At 43.6% G+C, this 8,175-nt stretch overlaps 1 pseudogene; it reads left to right on the forward strand.

Moving 5' to 3' along the window:
- Positions 1-7,165, forward strand: part of LOC105500524 — a 19,677-nt pseudogene extending 12,512 nt beyond the window's left edge.
- The last annotated feature ends 1,010 nt before the right edge of the window (positions 7,166-8,175 follow it).

Genomic DNA, 8,175 nt, shown 5'->3' on the forward strand with positions numbered 1-8,175 from the left:
TCCAGCACCTGTTGTTTCCTGACTTTTTAATGATTGCCATTGTAACTGGTGTGAGATGGTATCTCATTGTGGTTTTGATTTGCACTTCTCTGATGGCCAGTGATGATGAGCATTTTTTCATATGTCTGTTGGCTGCATAAATGTCTTATTTTGAGAAGTATCTGTTCATATCCTTCACCCAGTTTTTGATGGGTTTTTTTTATTTTTTTCTTGTAAAGTTGTTTAAGTTATTTGCAGATTATGGATATTAGCCCTGTGTCAGATGGGTAGATTGTAAAAATTTTCTCCCATTCTGTAGGTTGTCTGTTCACTCTGATGGTAGTTTCTTCTGTGTGCAGAAGCTCTTTAGTTTAATTAGATTTCATTTGTCAATTTTGGCTTTTGTTGCCATTGCTTTTGGTGTTTTAGTCATGAAGTCCTTGCCCATGGCTATGTCCTGAATGGTATTGCCTAGATTTTCTTGTAGGGTTTTTATGGTTTCAGGTTTAACATTTAAGTCTTTAATCCATCTTGAATTAATTTTTGTATAAGGTGTAAGGAAGGAATCCAGTTTCAGCTTTCTATGTATGGCTAGCCAGTTTTCCCAGCACCATTTACTAAATAGGGAATCCTTTCCCATTTCTTGTTTTTGTCAGGTTTGTCAAAGACCAGATGGTTGTAGATGTGTGGTATTATTTCTGAGGCCTCTGTTCTGTTCCATTGGTCTATATATCTGTTTTGGTACCAGTACCATGCTGTTTGGGTTACTGTAGGCTTGTAGTATAGTTTGAAGTCAGGTAGCATGATGCCTCCAGCTTTGTTCTTTTTGCTTAGGATTGTCATGGCAATGCAGGCTCTTTTTTTGGTTCCATATGAATGTTAAAGCAGTTTTTTCCAATTCTGTGAAGAAAGTCATTGGTAGCTTGATGGGTATGGCATTGAATCTATAAATTACCTTGGGCAGTATGGCCATTTTCATTATACTGATTTTTCCTATCCATGACCATGAATGTTCTTCCTTTTGTTTGTGTTCTCTTTTATTTCATGGAGAAGTCGTTTATAGTTCTCCCTGAAGAGGTCATTCACATTCCTTGTAAGTTGGATTTCTAGGTATTTTATTCTCTTTGTAACAATTGTCAATGGGAGTTCACTCATGATTTGGCTCTCTGTTTGTCCGTTATTGGTGTATAGTAATGCTTGTGATTTTTGCACACTGATTTTGTATCCTGAGACTTTGCTGAAGTTGCTTATCAGCTTAAGGAGGTTTTGGGCTGACGATGGGGTTTTCTAAATATACAATCATGTCATCTGCAAACAGGGACAATTTGACTTCCTCTTTTCCTAATTGAATACCCTTTATTTCTTTCTCTTGCCTGATTGCCCTGGCCAGAACTTCCAACACTATGTTGAATAGGAGAGGTGAGAGATGGCATCCTGTCTTGTACCGATTTTTAAAAGGAATTCTTCCAGTTTTTGCCCATTCAGTATGATATTGGCTGTGGATTTGTCATAAATAGCTCTTATTATTTTGAGATACATTCCGTTGATACCTAGTTTATTGAGAGTTTTTACCATGAAGGGCTGTTGAATTTTATTGAAGGCCTTTTCTCCATCTATTGAGATAATCATGTGGTTTTTGTCATTGGTTCTGTTTTTGTGAGGGATTACATTTATTGATTTGCTTACGTTGAACCAGCCTTGCATCCCAGGGATGAAGCCAACTTGGTCGTGGTGGATAAGCTTTTTGACGTGCTGTTGGATTTGGTTTGCCAATATTTTACTGAGGATTTTCACATTGATGTTCATCAGGGATATTGGTCTAAAATTATCTTTTTTTGTTGTGTCTCTGCCAGGCTTTGGTATCAGGATGATGCTGGCCTCATAAAATGAGTTAGAGAGGATTCCCTCTTTTTCTATTGATTGGAATAATTTCAGAAGGAATGGTACCAGCTCCTCTTTGTACCTGTGGTAGAATTTGGCTGTGAATCCATCTGGTCCTGGACTTTTTTTGGTTGATAGGCTATTAATTATTGCCTCAATTTCAGAGTCTGTTATTGGTCTATTTGGAGATTCCGTTTCTTCGTGGTTTAGTCTTGGGAGGGTGCATGTGTCCAGCAATTTATTCATTTCTTCTAGATGTTTTCGTTTATTTGCATGGAGTTGTTTATAGTATTCTCTGATGGTAGTTTGTATTTCTGTGGGATTAGTGGTGATATCCCTTTTATCGTTTTTTATTGCATTGATTTGATTCTTCTCTCTTCTCTTCTCTATTAGTCTTGCTAGTGGTCTATCAATTTTGTTCATCTTTTCAAAAAACAAGCTCCTGGATCCATTGACTTTTTGAAGATTTTTTTGTGTGTGTGTCTGTATCTCCTTCAGTTCTAATCTTAGTTATTTCTCACCTTCTGCTAGCTTTTGAATGTGTTTGTTCTTACTTCTCTAGTTCTTTTAATTGTGATGTTAGGGTGTCAATATTAGATCTTTCCTGCTTTCTCTTGTGGGCATTTAGTGCTATAAATTTCCCTCTACACACTGCTGTTAATGTGTCCCAGAGATTCTTGTACATTGTATCTTTGTTCTTGTTGGTTTCAAAGAACATCTTTATTTCTGCCTTCATTTCATTATTTAGCCAGTAGTCATTCAGGAGCAGGTTGTTCAGTTTCCATGTTGTTGTGTGGTTTTGAGTGAGTTTCTTCGTCCTGAGTTCTAATTTGATTTCAGTGTTGTCTGAGAGACAGTTTGTTGTGATTTCTGTTCTTTTACATTTGCTGAGGAGTACCTTACTTCTAACTATGTGGTCAATTTTGGAATAAGTGTGATGTGGTGCTGAAAATGTATATTCTGTTGATTTGGGGTGGAGAGTTCTGTAGACGTCTATTAGGTTGCCTTGGTGCAGAGCGGAGTTCAAGTCCTGGATATCCTTGTTAACCTTCTGTCTCATTGATCTGTCTAATATTGACAGTGGGGTGTTAAAGTCTCCCGTTATTATTGGGGAGTCTAATTCTCTTTGTAGGTTTCTAAGGACTTGCTTTATGAATCTGGATGCTCCTGTTTTGGGTGCATATATATTTAGGATGGGTAGCGCTTCTTGTTGAATTGATCCCTTTACTATTATGTAATTAGCCTTCTTTGTCTCTTTTGATCTTTGTTGGTTTAAAATCTGTTTTATCAGAGAGTAGGATAGAAATCCCTGCTTTTTTTCTCTCTATTTGCTTGCTAGATCTTCCTCCATCCCTTTATTTTGAGCCTATGTGTGTCTCTGCATGTCAGATGGGTCTCCTGAATACAGCATACTGATGGGTCTTGACTTTATCTAATTTACCAGTCCATGTCTTTTAATTGGGACATTTTGCCCATTTACATTTAAGGTTAATATTGTTATGTGTGAATTTGATGCTGTCATTATGATGTTAGCTGGTTATTTTGCCCGTTAGTTGATGCAGTTTTTTTCATAGCATCGATGGTCTTTACAATTTGGCATGTTTTTGCAGTGGCTGGTACAGGTTGTGTCTTTCCATATTTAGTGCTTCCTTCAGGAGCTCTTGTAAGGCAAGCCTGCTGGTGACAAAATCTCTCAGCATTAGTTTGTCTGTAAAGGATTTTATTTCTCCTTCACTTATGAAGGTTACATTGGCTGGATATGAAATTCTGGGTTGAAAATTCTTTTCTTTACAAATGTTGAATATTGGTCCCCACTCTCTTCTGGCTTGTAGAGTTTCTGCTGAGAGATCCGCTCTTAGTCTGATGGGCTTCCCTTTGTGGGTAACCCCACCTTTCTCTGTGGCTGCCCTTAACATTTTTTTCCTTCATTTCAACTTTGGTGAATAAGACAATTATGTGTCTTCGGGTTCCTCTTCTTGAGGAGTATCTTTGTGGTGTTCTGTGTATTTCCCGAATTTCAATGTTGGCCTGCCTTGCTAGATTTGGGAAGTTCTCCTGGATAATACCCGAAGAGTGTGTTCCAACTTGGTTTCATTCTCCCTGTCACTTTCAGGTACACCAATCAATGTAGGTTTTGTCTTTTCACATAGTTCCATATTTTTTGGCGTCTTTGGGATCGCTGATATTCTTTCTTCCACTTGATCAAATCAGCTATTGAAGCTTGTGCATGCATCACGTAGTTCTCATGCCATGGTTTTCAGATCCATCAGGTCATTTAAAGACTTATCTACACTGTTTATTCTAGTTAGCCATTCATCTAGTCTTTTTTCAAGATTGTTAGCTTCCTTGTCATTGGTTCCAACGTCCTCCTTTAGCTCAGAAGGCCTCAGGTCAGAGACTTTCTTGAATGATACCTCTTCCCTGGATAGATCTCCTGGTCAGAAACTGCCAGAGGCAGAATTGGACCTGGATCTTTGACTTCAGATCCTGCCAAGAGGAACACAGTACTGAGGTTCCCAAGCTCAGGATGGGGGAATCTGTGTATCAATGACTAATCCCAGGGAAGGACCCTAAACACTTCTTCCCATTGCACCTTGGTATTGGAGCCACAAAGGCAGGCCAGGCAGTCAGCACTGGATGGAAGAATGCTTTGCACCCTAGAGAAGGAGCAGAGAAAGATCAGCTACAACAGTTCGTGTTGGTCCCCTGGCCAGGGAGGCTTTCCCGGCAGCTGACAATGGGCATGTGGCTGGCTCACACCCCTCTCTTGCTGTAGTAGATGGCCCCCAATCCCTCTTCCCTGGAATCTGAAATACTTGTAAAGCTAGGGCATGTCTTAGTGCTGCAGAGACACACATGCTCATGCAGATACAGGAGCACTCACTGAGTCAGAAATAGGGAAAAATATTTCCACACCAGGAGATGGGTGCCTGGCTTTGGGGCTCTTCCTCTCTAGGGACAGAAATGCTTCAAGCACTGAGGTTGTTCCTTCGTGGCTCTCTGGAGCCCAAAGACAGCATGCAGGAGATGGTGTTTCCCAGCAGAATTCATGTCCAGAGCCCCTTTGACAATGGGTAGAGCATCTGAGTCCACACAACAGACACTTTAGGCCCTCGTCTAAGTGACCAAAAATTCATCCTTAATCAGCAACAAGGTTTTGTCTGTGACCTGAAACTTGATACCTGAGAGAGGGACAAGAGATCTAGAATCAACTGCCAATGCTTATAAGGTTGGTGACCAAGTCAACCTTGCTGGCCATGGTACCCACCTGAGTTGGGGAGAGTCGTGGAGATTCTGTCTGAGCTGGGGATTGAGAACTTGAGCTGGGGATTGAGAACTCCACCTGGCAGCCTGGTAAGGAAGGCTGTGAAGGGATCCTGGATGAAGGAATGTGATCAGCCCAGGCCCAGGGTGAGCATTAGCCACCTGCATGTAGTGCAGAGTCCTCTTGTGGTGAAGGTCAAGGCCAAGCCTGGTGGGGGATGCTGGGCAGGTGGGCATAGGTGGGCTCCTTTATGGCCTGGGGGTCCTGGACAGGAGCTGTGGTTTATGCTGTTGGGAATGGAACCCCCCAAAAAAGGAATTTGCTCCTAGGTCTAAACAGCTTCTAGACACCCACTGACTGCAGGAAGCCCAGTGGCTGAAAGTGGGGAGCCAGACTGAAGACAGATGCTTCTTAGCGGAAAGTTGCCATCACCCAGCTCAGAGGCCAGGGAGATTCCTGGGGCAGGAAGAGGAGGGAGGGGACTGAGGACTGGAGAGAAGGGAAAATGTGGGAATTCTGGTGATCCATTGGATGTGAGGGACATAGGAGGAGACAGCACTAAGGTGCTCCCTTTTTTTGGAATTGGTAGGATTTAGAGCTAGTAAGCTCAGGTATGTGAAATATCGAACCCCCATTCAAAGGCAGCACCACCATCATCATTATGATCCCTTGATTGCTGGAAATTAAATATTCCAAGCTTTCTATCTCACCCGTTGTCCTCATATGTTGTGCTATCATAGGTTTACTTTTATTGTTTGTTTTACCTTCCATGACCCCTGAAGTCTTTCCCCTCTGCTTCTCTTTCTTGCAGGAGGGAACTCTCCTACTTTGGGGTGAAGGTGGCTATGATTGAGCCTGGCTATTTCAAGACTGCTTTGACCAATAAGGAGAGATTCTTTTTTTTTTTTTTTTTTTTTGAGGCGGAGTCTCGCTCTGTCGCCCGGACTGGAGTGCAGTGGCCGGATATCAGCTCACTGCAAGCTCCGCCTCCCGGGTTTACGCCATTCTCCTGCCTCAGCCTCCCGAGTAGCTGGGACTACAGGCGCCCGCCACCTCGCCCGGCTAGTTTTTGTATTTTTAGTAGAGACGGGGTTTCACTGTGTTAGCCAGGATGGTCTCGATCTCCTGACCTCGTGATCTGCCCGTCTCGGCCTCCCAAAGTGCTGGGAAGGAGAGATTCTTAAAGAGCTTCCTGGAGATTTGGTACCAGTCCAGTCCAGAGGTCAAGGAGGTCTACAGCGAGAAGATTCTTGCAGTCTGTGAGTATACTGTGGACAGTAGGGAGAGAAGCAAACCCTCATGTGGAATCCCTGGTTTACCATTGGTGTCTGAAGGGCATTAGAGTTTGATCTCCAGGCTCTCCCTTCCCCACAAAGTGGAGACCTTTGCCCCATATCCATGATGGGTGCTGTGTGGTCAACTGGTCATAAAAGCAAGTGTCCAGGCTTCTCAGAACTTGGGACCAGTGTCTATCTGAACCCATCGTTATTAAGGAGCAAAGTGAAGCCAGAAAGGGAAGACATTGGTGACTGATAATAAGCTGACATGAGAGACAGCTCGTTTTTATGTGCTGAGACTTCTACTGTGGTTGGAGACCATCATTTATGCAGTCCAGATATTCCCGAAGAGAGACAGACATGACTTAGTGTGGAACACTTGTTACTTTCCCGTGGATGGGCTCCAACTCAGGGAATTTGGATAAAAGAGACTTGAGGCATTGTTTGACTGGGGGTTGTGGGGTGGCATGGGTTTTTAGACCCTTTCCACTCTAAGTTGAATCCTAAAGCAGGAGCGGTTACAGGTGGAAATATAAATGGATCATTTTTCATGTTTAACAGATAAGAAATTTGCTGAACAATTGGAACAGAAGCGCACACAGGATCTCTCCTTGGCAATGCGCTGATTGCCTGCCACCCCCACACTCACTACTCAGTTGGCTGGGATGCCAAGCTTCTCTACCTCCCCATGAGTTACATGCCCACCTTCCTGGTGGATGCCATTATCTACTGGAATTCTCCAAGCCCAGCCAAGGCTCTATGAAGCCAAGGCTCGGTTGCATGGTTGCATGGATTTGGGGTGTGCTATGAGGGGTGGTGTATCCTTGGGAGAGAAATAAAGTGGAGGGAGGGAGCTGTCAGGTCAGTAGGGCACCAATCCCATCTCCTTCATTACCTCCTGGCCATGATTCTTCTGGGAGATAATTCTGCTCTCTGGAGATGTTGGTAGGAAAGTTTCAAGCTATGCAGCTGAGAAGCAGGGACCAAGTAGTGCTCCTGGGTGCATTGTCACCTTGGGTGTCCACTCCAATGTACAAGTCTCTTGTGCCATCCTTAGGCAACAGCTGGAGTGGATGTGAGCAGGTGGAAGGAGCCTCAGCCTATGCCATTACCTCCTGCTTCCTTATCAGGCTGTGTGTTAATTCTGGGCCAGTCTGGGCCATGGGGTGGAAATGGCCTGGGGGACATGAAGGCACCCCTTCTGTGAAGATCCCTGTACACGGGGTGTTTGAACAGGGAGCACAACCATTATGCAGCCCTGTAGGCCTCAGTAGTCATCCCAGCAGCAGTGGCTGGAAGGTGGTGGTCTCAGTAGGGATCTGTACAGAGGACAAATAAACAAGTTTTCTATTTATCTGGAAAGCATGGACTTCCTTTGACTCTTTCAATGTTGAAAAGTTGATAGTTTCACCCAAGTGCAGCGATTTGAATGTTCTTATGAAGCTCCACTTGGATACCAGACACACGAGATTGCAATCCCTCTCTGAGCCTGTGTTCCCTCCTTTGCTCAGTACCCAGAGTCACTCCATCCAGAAAACCAGGTCGCTGTCAGCATCTCTAGGACTATAAGTCAAAGGCAGAAAAGAGTGAGCAGGATTAGATCTCCTCCTAATATTGGAATTCTCTGCTAGAAGGAGAACAAGATCCCAACGAGGAAGTCTGATCTTAGAGGCAAAGAAAGGGGAAAGAGGGAAATGGTGATGGGAACCCCCAAGCTGCTGGGAGGGAGGACCTTTGTTGAGCCCCTGCTGTGTACTGGACAGAAATTCCCTT

This window comes from Colobus angolensis, unplaced genomic scaffold, assembly GCF_000951035.1.
Source record: "Colobus angolensis palliatus isolate OR3802 unplaced genomic scaffold, Cang.pa_1.0 Scaffold67, whole genome shotgun sequence".
NCBI classification, from domain to species: domain Eukaryota; kingdom Metazoa; phylum Chordata; class Mammalia; order Primates; family Cercopithecidae; genus Colobus; species Colobus angolensis.